This window comes from Pongo pygmaeus, chromosome 17 (genome assembly GCF_028885625.2).
Source record: "Pongo pygmaeus isolate AG05252 chromosome 17, NHGRI_mPonPyg2-v2.0_pri, whole genome shotgun sequence".
In the NCBI taxonomy this organism is placed as follows: Eukaryota; Metazoa; Chordata; class Mammalia; order Primates; family Hominidae; genus Pongo; species Pongo pygmaeus.
Genome location: NC_072390.2, coordinates 17,858,874 through 17,871,896, shown reverse-complemented (window position 1 = coordinate 17,871,896; position 13,023 = coordinate 17,858,874).

The following is a 13,023-nucleotide window of genomic DNA, read 5'->3' as shown; positions in this document are numbered from 1 at the left end:
AAACTGCTCTTTTCAAAGCAAGGTTCAAGTCTTTGTGTTGAATGCACTCATCGGAAAGAAGTTTCTGAGAATGCTTCTGTCTAGTTCTTACGTGAAGATATTTCCTTTTCCAGCTTAGGCCTCAAAGCGCTCCAAATAAACACTTGCAAGTTCTACAAAAGGCGTGTTTCAAAAGATTTCTATCAAAAGGAACGTTCAAGTCTGTGAGTTGAATTCACTCATCACACAGAAGTTTCTGAGAATGCTTCTGTCTAGTTTTTATGTGAAGACATTTCCTTTTCCAGCATAGGCCTCAGAACGCTCCAAATATCCACTTGCAGATTCCACAAAAAGAGTGTTTCAAAACTGTTCTACCAAAAGGAAGGTTCATCTCTGTGAGTTGAATGAAGGCATCGTGAAGAACTTTCTGAGAATGCCTCTCTGTACTTTTTAGGTGAAGATATTCCATTTCCCAGCACAGGCCTCGAAGTGCTACAAATAACAACTTGCAGACTTTACCAAAAGCGTGTTTCAAAACTGCTCTTTCTATAGGTAAGTTCAAGTCTGAGAGTTGAATGCACTCAACACAAAGAAGTTTCTGAGAATGCTTCTGTTCAGTTTTTATGTGAAGATATTTCCTTTTCCAGCAGAGGCCTCAAACGGCTCCAAATATCCACTTGCAGATTCTACAAAAAGAGTTTTTCCAAACTTCTCTATCAATTAGTAGGTTCAACTCTGTGAGTTGAATGCACTCATCACAAAGAAGTTTCTGACAATGCTTCTCACTAGTTTTCATGTGAAGATATTTCCTTTTCCGACATAGGCCTCAAGATGCTCCGAATAAACACTTGCAGATTCTACAAACTTAATGCTTCAAAACTGTTCTATCAAAAGGAACTTTCAAGTCTGTCCCTTAAATGCACTCATCACAAAGAAGTTTCTCAGAATGCTTCCGTCTAGTTTTTAGGTGAAGAGATTTCATTTCCCAGCATAGGCCTCAAAGCGCTCCAAATATCCACTTGCAGATTCTACAAAAAGAGTGTTTCCAAACTGCTCTTTCAAAAGGAAGCTTCAAGTCTCTGTGTTGAGTGCACTCATCACAAAGAAGTTTCTGAGAATGCTTCCGTCTAGTTTTTATATGACGATATTTCCTTTTCCAACATAGGCCTCAAAGCGCTCCAAATAAACCCTTGCAGATTCTACAAAAGGAGTGTTTCAAAACTTTTCTATCAAAAGGAACGTTCAAGTCTGTGAGTTGAATGCGCTCATCACACAGAAGTTTCTCAGAATGCTTCTGTCTAGTTTTTAGTTGAAGATATTTCATTTCCCGGCATAGGCCTCAAAGCGCTCTAAATATCCACTTGCAGTTTCTACAAAAAGAGTGTTTCAAAACTGGTCTTTCAAAGGGAAGCTTCAAGTCTGTGAGTTGAATGCCCTCATCACAAAGGAGTTGCTGAGAATGCTTCCATCTAGTTTTTATATGAAGATATTTCCTTTTCCAACATAGGTCTGAAAGCGGTTGAAATAAACACTTGCAGATTCTACAAAAGTAGTGTTTCAAAACTGTTCTATCAAAAGGAACGTTCAAGTCCGTGAGCCGAATGCACTCATCACACAGTAGTTTCTTAGAATCCTTCTTTCTAGTTTTTAGGTGAAGATATTTCATTTCCCAGCATAGGCCTCATTGCGCTCCAAATATCTACTTGCAGATTCTATTAAAAGAGTATTTGAAAACTGCTCTTTCAAGAGGGACGTTCAGGTCTGTGAGTTGAATGCACCCATCACAAAGATGTTTCTGAGAATGATTCTGTCTAGTTGTTATATGATGATATTTCCTTTTCCAGCTTATGTCTCTAAGCGCTCCGAATAAACACTTGCAGATTCTGCAAAAGGAGTGTTTCCAATCTGTTCTATCAAAAGAAACGTTCAAGTCTGTGAGTGGAATGCACTCATCACACAGAAGTTTCTGAGAATGCTTCTGTCTTGTTTTTAGGTGAAGATATACCTTTTCCCAGCGTAGGCCTCAAAGCGTTCCAAATATCCACTTGCAGATTCTACAAAAAGAGGTTTTCAAAACTGCTCTTTCAAAAGGAGCGTTCAAGTCTGTGAGTGGAATGCACTCAACACAAAGAAGTTTCTGAGAACGTTCCATCTAGTTTTCATCTGCATGTATTTCCTTTTCCACTAGATGTCGCAGTCGCTCCAAATATCTCCTTGCAGAAATTACAAAAAGAGTATTTCCAAGCTACTCTATCAAAAGTCAGTTTCTTCTCTGGGAGTTGAATGCAGGCATCGCTAAGAAGTTTCTGCGAATGCTTCTGTCTAGTTTTAAGCTGAAGATATTTCCTTTTCAAGCATAGGCTTCAAGGCGCTCCAAATATCCACTTGCAGATTGTACAAAAAGTGTGTTTCCGAGTTCCTCTTTCAAAAGGAAGTTTGAAGTCTGTGAGTTGAATGCACTCATCACACAGTAGTTTCTGAGAATCCTTCTGTCTAGTTTTTTGGTGAAGATATTTCATTTCCCAGCGTAGGCCTCATTGCGCTCCAAATATCCACTAGCAGTTTCTACAAAAAGAGTGTTTAAAAATTGCTCTTTCAAAAGAAAGGTTCAAGTCTGTAAGTTGAATGCACTCATCACAAAGTAGTTTCTGAGAAGGCTTCTGTCTAGTTGTTATGTGAAGTTATTTCCTTTTCCAGCATATGCCTCAAAGCGCTCAGAATAAACACTTGCAGATTCTACAATAGGAGTGTTTCCAAACTGTTCTATCGAAAGGAATGTTCAAGTCTGTGAGTTGATGCACTCATCACACAGAAGTTTCTGAGAATGCTTCTATCTAGTTTTTAGGTGAAGATATATCTTTTCTCAGCATAGGCCTCAAAGCGCTCCAAATATCCACTTGCAGATTCTACACAAAGAGTGTTTCAAAACTGCTCTTTCAAAAGGAACGTTCAAGTCTGTGAGTTGAATGCACTTAACACAAAGAACTTTCTGAGTACGATTCTGTCTAGTTGTTATGTGAAGATGTTTCCTTTTCCAGCCTAGGCCTCTATGCGCTCGAAATAAACATTTGCAGATTCTACAAAACGAGTGTTTCAAAACTGTTGTATCAAAAGGAACGTTCAAGTCTTTGAGGTGAATGCACTCACCACACAGTAGTTTCTGAGAATCCTTCTGTCTAGTTTTTAGGTGAAGATATTTCATTTCCCAGCATAGGCCTCAGTGCGCTCCAAATATACACTATCAGAATCAACAAAAAGAGTGTTTCAAAACTAATCTTTCAAAAGAATGGTTCAAGTCTGTGAGTTGAAGGCACTCATCACAAAGAAGTTTCTGAGAATGCTTCTGTGTAGCTCTTCTGTGAAGATATTTCTTTTTCCAGCATAGGCCTCAAAGCCCTTCAAATAAACACTTGCAGATTTTACAAAAAGAGTGTTACAAAGCTGGTATATCAAAAGGAACGTTCGGGTCTGTGAGTTGAATGCACTAATCACACACAAATTTCTGAGAATGCTTCTGTCTAGTTCTTATGTGAAGATATTTCCTTTTCCAGCATAGACCTGAGAGCGGTCCAAATATCCACTTGCAGATTCTACAAAAAGAGTGTTTCAAAACTGCTCTTTGAAGAGGAACGTTCAAGTCCGTGAGTTGCACTCACTCCTCAGAAAGTTTTCTGAGAATGTTCTATCTAGTTTTCATCTGCATGTACTTCCTTTTCCACTAGATGTCGCAGTCGCTCCAAATATCCTCTTGCAGAAATTACAGAAAGAGTGTTTCCATACTACTCGATCAAAAGTCAGTTTCAACTCTGTGAGTTGAATGCACGCATCGCAAAGAAGTTTCTGCGAATGCTTCCTTCTAGTTTTTTGCTGAAGATATTTCATTTTCCAGCATCGGCTTCAAGGCCCACCAAATATCCACTTGCAGATTGTACAAAAAGAGTATTTCAAAACTCCTCTTTCAAAAGGAAGGTTGAAGTCTGTGAGTTGAATGCACTTATCAAACAGAAGTTTCCTAGAATGCTTCTGTCTGGTTTTTACCTGAAGACATTTTCTTTTCCAGCATAGGCCTCAAAGCGCTCCAAATATCCACTTGCAGTTTCTACAAAAAGAGTGTTTCAAAACTGTTCTATCAAAAGAAAGGTTCAACACTGTGAGTAGAATGCACTCATCAGAAAGAAGTTTCTGAGAATGCTTCTGTCTAGTTCTTACGTGAAGATATTTCCTTTTCCAGCTTAGGCTTCAAAGCGCTCCAAATGAACACTTGCAAATTCTACAAAAGGAGTGTTTCAAAAGAGTTCTATCAAAAGCAACGTTCAAGTCTGTGAGTTGAATGCACTTATCAAACAGAGGTTTCCTAGAATGCTTCTGTCTGGTTTTTATCTGAAGACATTTTCTTTTCCAGCGTAGGCCTGAAAGCGCTCCAAATATCCACTTGCTGATTCTACAAAAAGAGTGTTTCAAAACTGTTCTATCAAAAGGAAGGTTCAACACTGTGAGTAGAATGCACTCATCACAAAGAAGTTTCTGAGAATGCTTCTGTCTAGTTTGTATGTGAAGATATTTCCTTTTCCAACATAGGCCTCAAAGCGCTCCAAAGAATCTCTTGCAGATTCTACAAAAGGAGTGTTTCAAAACTGTTCTGTCGAGAGGAACGTTCACGTCTGTGAGTTGAATGCACTCATCACACAGAAGTTTCTGAGAATGCTTCTGTCTAGTTTTTATGCGAAGATATTTCCTTTTCCAGCATAGACCTCAAAGCATTCCAAATATCCACTTGCAATTCTAAAAAAATAATGTTTCAAAACTCCTATTTCTGAAAGTTCAACGATGTTAGTTGAATGCACACATCACAAAGATGTTCCGGAAAATGCTTCTCTCTCGTTTTTATGTGAATATATTTCCTTTTCCAGCATAGCCCTCAAAGCGCTCCAAATATCCCCTTGCAGATATTTCAAAAAGAGTGTTTCAAAACTGTTCTATCGAAAGGAAGGTTCATCACTGTGAGTTGAATGTACACATAAGAAAGAAGTTCTGAGAATGCTTCTGTCTAGTTTTTATTTGAAGATATATTGTTTTCCAGCATATACCTAAAAGCTCTCCCAATATCCACTTGCAGAATGTTCAAAAAGAGTGTTTCTAAACTGTTCTACCAAAAGGAATGTTCACCTCTGTGAGTTGAATGCACACATCACAAAGAAGTTCCTGAGAATGCATCTGTCGAATTTTTATGTTAAGATGTTTCCTATTCCACCATAGGTGTCAAAGAGGTCCAAATATCCACTTGCAGATCCTACAAAAAGGGTCTTTCATACTGATCTATCATAAAAAGGTTTCAACTCTGTGAGCTGCATGAACGCATCACAAATTAGTTTCTGATAATGCCTCTGTCAAGTTTTTAAGTGAAGATATTTGCTTTTCAAGCGTAGGCCTCAAAGCGCTCCAAATATACACTTGCAGATTCTACAAAAAGAATGTTTCAAAACTGATCTATCAAGAGGGAGATTCAACTATGTGAGTTGAATGCACAAGTCACAAAGTTGTTTCTGAGAATGCTTCTGTCTAGTTTTCATGTGAAGATATTTCCTTTTCCAATGTAGGCCTCAAAGCGCTCCAAATATCCACTTCAATATTCTACAAAAAGAGTGTTTCAAAACTCCTCTCTCAAAAGAAAGTTTCAACTCTGTGAGCTGAATGCAAACATCAGAAAGTAGTTTCTGAAAATCCTTCTTTCTAGATTTCATGTGAAGATATTTCCTTTTCCAGTATAGGCCTCAAACCACTCCAAATATGCACTTCTATATTCTACAAAGTGTGTGTTTGAAAACTTCTCTATCAAAAGGAAGGTTCACCCCCTTATGCTGAATGCATACATCACAAAGTAGTTTCTGAGAATTCTTCTGTCTAGTTTTTATGTGAAGATACTTCCTTTTCAAGCGTAGGCCTCAAACCACTCCAAGTATGCTCTTCTATATTCTACAAAAAGTATGTTTGAAAACTTTTCTATCAAAAGGAAGGTTCACCAATTAACCTGAGTGCACACATTGCAAAGGAGTTTCTCAGAATTCTTCTGTCTAGTTTTTATGTGAAGATGTTTCCTTTTCCAGCATAGGCCTCAATGTGCTCCAAATATCCACTTGCAGATTCTCCAAAAAGGGTGTTAAGAAACTGCTCTATCAAAAGAAATGTTCAACTGTGTTAGTTGAATGCACACATCACAAAGGAGTTTCTGACAATGCTTCTATCTAGGTTTTATGTGAAGATGTTTCCTTTTCCTGTGTGGTCCTCAAATCGACCCAAATATCCACTTGCAGATTCTACAAAAAGAGTGTTTCAAACTGCTCTATGAAAAGGAAGGTTCAACTCTTTGAGTTGAATGCACACATCACAAAGTAGTTCCTGACAATGCTTCCTTCTACTTTTTATGTGAAGATGTTTCCTTTACCAACATAGGCCTCAAAGCGCTCCAAATATCCATTGGCAGATTGTACAAAAAGAGTATTTCAAAACCGCTCTATCAAAAGAAAGGTTCAATTCTATGAGCTGAATGCACACATCACAAAGTAGTTCCCGACAATGTTTCTGTGTAGTTTTTATGTGAAGATATTTCCTTTAGCGGCATAGTCCTCAAAGCGCTCAATATATCCGTTGCAGATTCTACAAAAAGAGTGCTTCAAAACTCCTCTATCAAACAGAATGTTCAACTCTGTGAGTTGAATGGACACATCACAAAGAAGTTTCTCAGAATGCTTCCATCTAATTTTTTTGCAAAGATATTTCCTTTTCCAGGCTAGGCCTCAAATCTCTCCAAATATCCACTTGTAGATCCTAAAAAATGAGTGTTTCTAAACTGCTCTATCAAAAGGAAGTTTCCATCCTGTGAGTTGAGTACGCACATCTCAAAGAAGTTTCTGAGAATGCTTCTCTCTAGTTTTTATGTGAAGATATTTCCTTTTCCACCATAGGCCTCAAAGCACTCCAATTATTGACTTGCAGAGTATACAAAAAGAGTGTTTCAAAACTGTTCTATCAAAAGATAGATTCAACTATGTGAGTTGAATGCACACATCACAAAGATGTTTCTGAGAATGCTTCTGTTTGGTTTTTATGTGAAGATATTTCCTTTTCCAGCATAGGCCTCAAAGCACTCCATTATCCACTTGCAGATTCTACAAATGAGTGTTTCAAAACTGCTCTATCAAAAGTAAGGTTCAACTCTGTGTGTTGAATGCCCACTTCAGAAAGAGGTTTCTGTGAATGCTTCTTTCTAGTTTTTATGTGAAGATATTTCCCTTTCCAGCAAAGGCCTCAAACCGCTCCAAATATCCACTTACAGACTCTACAAAAAGCATATTTCGAAACTGCTCTATCAAAAGAAATGTTCAACACTTTGAGTAGAATGCACACATCACAAAGAAGTTCCTGAGAATGCTTCTGTCTATTTTTAATGTGAAGATATTTCCTTTTCCACATAGGCTCAATGCGCTCCAAATATCCAGTTGCAGATTCTACAAAAAGTGTGTTTCAATAATGCTCTATCAAAAGGAAAGTTCATCGCTGTGAGCCGAATGCACACATCAGAAAGAAGTTTCTGAGAATGCTTCTGTCTAGGTTTTATGGGATCATTCTTCGTTTTCCACCTTAGGCCTCAAACCACTCCAAATATCCACTAGCGGCCTCCACATAAGAGTGTTTTGATACTGCTCTATAAAAAGCAAGGTTCAAATCTGTGAGTTGAATGCCCACATCACAAAGAAGTTTCTGATTTTCTTGTAAATTTGTTTGAGTTAATTGTATGTTCTGGATATTAGCCATTTTTCATATGAGTAGATTTCGAAAATTTTCTCCCAATTTACAGGTTGCCTGTTCACTCTGGTTGTTGTTTCTTTTGCTGTGTAGGAGCTCTTTCGTTTTATTAGATCCCATTTGACAAGTTTGGCTTTTGTTGCCATTGCTTTTGGTGTTTTACACACGAAGTCCTTGCCCATGCCTATGTCCTGAATGGTAATGCCTAGGTTTTCCTCTAGGGTTTTTGTGGTTTTAGGTCTTACGTTTAAGTCTTTAATCCATCTTGAATTGACTTTTGTATAAGATGTAAGGAAGCGATCCAGTTTCAGCTTTCTACATTTGACTAGCCAGTATTCCCAGCACCATTTATTAAATAGGGAATCCTTTCCCCATTGCTTGTTTTTCTCAGGTTTGTCAAAGATCAGATAGTTGTAGATATGCAGTTTTATTTCTGACGGCTCTGTTCTGTTCCATTGATCTATATCTATGTTTTGCTACCAGTACCATGCTATTTTGGTTACTGTAAACTTGTAGCATTATTTGAAGTCAGGTAGTGTGATGCCTCCAGCTTTCTTCTTTTGGCTTAGGAGTGACTTGGTGATGAAGGCTCTTTTTTGGTTCCATATGAACTTTAAAGTAGTTTTTTCCAATTCTGTGAAGAAAATCATTGGTAACTTGATGGGGATGGCATTTAATCTGTAAATTACCTTGGACAGTATAGCCATTTTCACGATATTGATTCTTTCTACCCATGAGCATGGAATGTTCTTCCATTTGTTTGTATCCTTTTGTATTTCCTTGAGCAGTGGTTTGTAGTTCTCCTTGAAGATGTCCTGCACGTCCCTTATAAGTTGGATCCCTAAGTATTTTATTCTCTTTGAAGCAATTGTGAATGAGAGTGCACTCATGATTTGGCTCTCTGTTTGTCTGTTGCTGGTGTATAAAAATGCTTGTGATTTTTGTACATTGATTTTTTATCCTCAGACTTTGCTGAAGTTGCTTATCAGCTTAAGGAGATTTTGGGCTGAGTTGATGGGATTTTCTAGATATATAATCATATCATCTACAAACGGGGACAATTTGACTTCCTCTTTTCCTAATTGAATTCCCATTATTTCCTTCTCCTGCCTAATTGCCCTGGCCAGAACTTCCAACACTATGTTGAATAGGACTGGTGAGAGAGGGCATCCCTGTCTTGTGCCAGTTTTCAAAGGGAATGCTTCCAGTATTTGCCCATTCAGTATAATATTGGCTGTGGGTTTGTCATAGAAAGCTCTCATTATTTTGAGATATGTCCCATCAGTACCTAATTTATTGAGAGTTTTTAGCATGAAGAGTTGTTGAATTTTGTCAAAGGCCTTTTCTGCGTCTATTAAGATAATCATGTGGTTTTTGTCTTTGGTTCTGTTTATATGCTGGATTACATTTATTGATTTGCATATATTGAACAAGCCTTGCATCCCAGAGATGAAGCCCACTTGATCATGGTGGATAAGATTTTTGATGTGCTGCTGGATTCTCTTTGCCAGTATTTTATTGAGGATATTTGCATCAATGTTCATCAAGTATATTGGTCTCAAATTCCCTTTTTTTGGTTGTGTCTCTGCTCAGCTTTGGTATCAGGATGATGCTGGCCTCGTAAAATGAGTTAGGGAGGATTCCCTCTTTTTCTATCGATTGGAATAGTTTCAGAAGGAATGGTACCAGTTCCTCCTTCTACCTCTGGTAGAATTTGGCTGTGAATGCATCTGGTCCTGGACTCTTTTTGGTTGGTAAGCTATTGATTATTGCCAGAATTTCAGAGCCTGTTATTGGTCTATTCAGAGATTCAACTTCTTCTTTGTTTAGTCTCGGGAGAGTGTATGTGTCATGGAATTTACCCATTTCTTCTAGATTTTCTAGTTTATTTTCAAAAGGTATTTTTTGTATTCTCTGATGGTAGTTTGTATTTCTGTGGGATCCGTGGTGAAATCCCCTTTATCATTTTTTATTACATCTATCTTATTCTTCTCTCTTTTTTTCTTTATTAGTCTTGCTAGCGGTCTATCAATTTTGTTGATCCTTTCAAAAAACCAGCTCCTGGATTCCTTAAATTTTTGAAGTGTTTTTTGTGTCTCTATTTCCTTCGGTTCTGCTCTGATTTTAGTTATTTCTTGCCTTCTGCTAGCTTTTGAATGTGTTTGCTCTTGCTTTTCTAGTTCTTTTAATTATGATGTTAGGGTGTCAATTTTGGATCTTTCCTGCTTTCTCTTATGGGCATTTAGTGCTATAAATTTCCCTCTACCCACTGCTTTGAATGCATCTCAGAGATTCTGGTATGTTGTGTCTTTGTTCTTGTTGGTTTCAAATAACACCTTTATTTCTGCCTTCATTTTGTTATGTACCCAAGTCATTCAGGAGCAGGTTGTTCAGTTTCCATGTAGTTGAGCAGTTTTGAGTGAGATTCTTAATCCTGAGTTCTAGTTTGATTGCAGTGTGACCTGAGAGATAGTTTGTTATAATTTCTGTTCTTTTACATTTGCTGAGGAGAGCTTTACTTCCAAGTTTGTGGTCAATTTTGAAATAGGTGTGGTGTAGTGCTAAAAATATGTATACTCTGTTGATTTGGGGTGGAGTTTTCTGTAGATGTCTATTAAGTCTGCTTGGTGCAGAGCTGAGTTCAATTGCTGGGTATCCTTGTTGAGATTCTGTCTCATTGATCTGTCTAATGTTGACAGTGAGATGTTAAAGTCTCCCATTAATAATGTGTGGGAGTCTAAGTCTCATTGTAGGTCCCTCAGGACTTGCTTTATGAATCTGGGTGCCCCTGTATTAGGTGCTGATATATTTAGGATAATTAGCTCCTCTTGTTGAATTGATCCCTTTACCATTATGCAAAGGTTTTTGTATCTTTTGACCTTCATTGGTTTAAAGTCTGATTTTTCAGAGACTGGGATTGCAACCCCTGCCTTTTTTTGCTTTCCATTTGCTTGGTAGATTTTCCTCCATCCTTCTATTTTGAGCCTTTCTGTGTCTCTGCACATGAGATTTGTTTCCAGAATACAGCACACTGATGGGTCTTGAATCTTTATCCAATTTACCAGTCTGCATCTTTTAATTGGAGCATTTAGTCACCCATCAAAAAAGAGTGGGCAAAGGACATGAACTGACACTTCTCAAAAGTAGACTTTTATGCAGCCAAAAAACACATGAAAAAATGTTCACCATCACTGGCCATCAGAGAAAAGCAAATCAAAACCAAAATGAGATATCATCTCACACCAGTTAGAATGGCAATCATTAAAAAGTCAGGAAACAAATGGTGCTGGAGAGGATGTGGAGAAATAGGAGCACTTTTACACTGTTGTTGGGACTGTAAACAAGTTCAACCATCGTGGAAGTCAGTGTGGGGATTCCTCAGGGATCTAGAACCAGAAATACCATTTGACGCAGCTATCAAATTGCTGGGTGTATACACAAAGGACTATAAATCATGCTGCTATAAAAACACATGCACACATAGTTTTATTGTGGCATTATTCACAATAGGAAAGACTTGGAACCAATCCAAATGTCCAACAATGATAGATTGGATTAAGAAAATTTGGCACATATACACCATGGAATACTATGCATCCATGAAAAATGATGAGTTCATGTCCTTTGTAGGGACATGGGTGAAATTGGAAATCATTATTCTCAGTAAACTATCACAAGAACAAAAACTAAAACAACACATATTCACACTCATGGGTGGGAATTGAACAATGAGAACACATGGACACAGGAAGGGGAACATCACACTCTGGGGACTGTTGTGTGGTGGGGGGAGGTGGATGTGATAGCATTGGGAGATATACCTAAAGCCAGATGAAGATTTAATGGGTGCAGCACACCAGGATGGGACATGTATACATATGGAACTAACATGCACATTGTGCACATGTACCCTAAAACTTAAAGTATCATAATAATAAATAAAAAAGAGAAGTTTCTGAGAATGCTTCTGACTAGTTTTTAAGTGAAGATATTTCCTTTTCCAGCATAGGCCTCAAACGGCTCGAAATATCCAACTGCAGATTCTACAAACATAGTGTTTCAAAACTGCTCTATCAAAAGGAAGGTTCAACTCTGTGAATTGAATGCACACATCAAATAGAAGTTTCTGGGAATGCTTCTGTCTAGGTTTTATGTGAACATATTTCCTATTCCAGCATAGGCCTCAAAGCACTCCAAATATCCACTTGCAGATTGTACAAAAAGAGTGCTTCAAAACTGCTCTATCAAAAGGAAGGTTCAACACTGTGAGCTGAGTGCACATATCAAAAACAAGTTTCTGAGAATGCGTCTGTCTAATTTTTATGCTAGATATTTCCTTTTACAGCATAGGCCTCAAAGCGCTCCAGATATCCACTTTCATATTCTACAAACAGAGTGTTTCAAAACTGCTCTATCATAAGGAAGGTTCAACCCTGTGAGTTGAACGCACACATCACAAATAAGATTCTCAGAATGATTCTGTCTAGTTTTTATGTAAAGATATTTCCTTTTCCACCATAGGCCTCAAAGCGCTCCAAATATCAACATGCAGATTCTACAAAAAGAGTGTTTCAAAACTGCTCTAACAAAAGAAAGGCTCAAGTCTGTGAGTTGAATGCACACGCAACAAAGAAGTTTCTGAGAATGCTTCTGACTAGTTTTTATGTGAAGATATTTCCTTTTCCAACATAAGCATTCAAACGGTCCAAATATCCACTTGCGCATACTTCAAAAAAAGTGTTTCAAATTGCTCTATCAAAAGGAAGGTTGAACAATGAGAGTTGAATGCACACCTCACAGAGAAGCTCCTGAGAATGCTTCTGTCTAGTTTTTATGTGAAAATATTTCCTTTTCCATCATAGGCCTCAAAGAGCTCCAAATATCCACTTGCAGATGCTACAAATGAGTTTTTCAAAAGTGCTCTATCAAAAGGAAGGTTCAACTCTGTGAGTTGAATGCACACATCACAAAGAAGTTTCTGAGTATGCTTCTGTCTAGTTTTTATGTGAAGATATTTCCTTTTCCAGCATAGGCCTCAAAGCGCTCCAAATATTCACTGGCAGATTCTACAAAAAGAGTGTTTCAAAACTGTTCTATCAATAGGAAGGATCAACTCTGTGTGCTCAATGCACACATCAAAAAGAAGATCCTCAGAATGCTTCAGTCTAGTTTTTATATGAAGATATTTCCTTTTTCAGCATAGGCCTCAAAATGCTCCAAAATACCCACTTGTAGATTCTA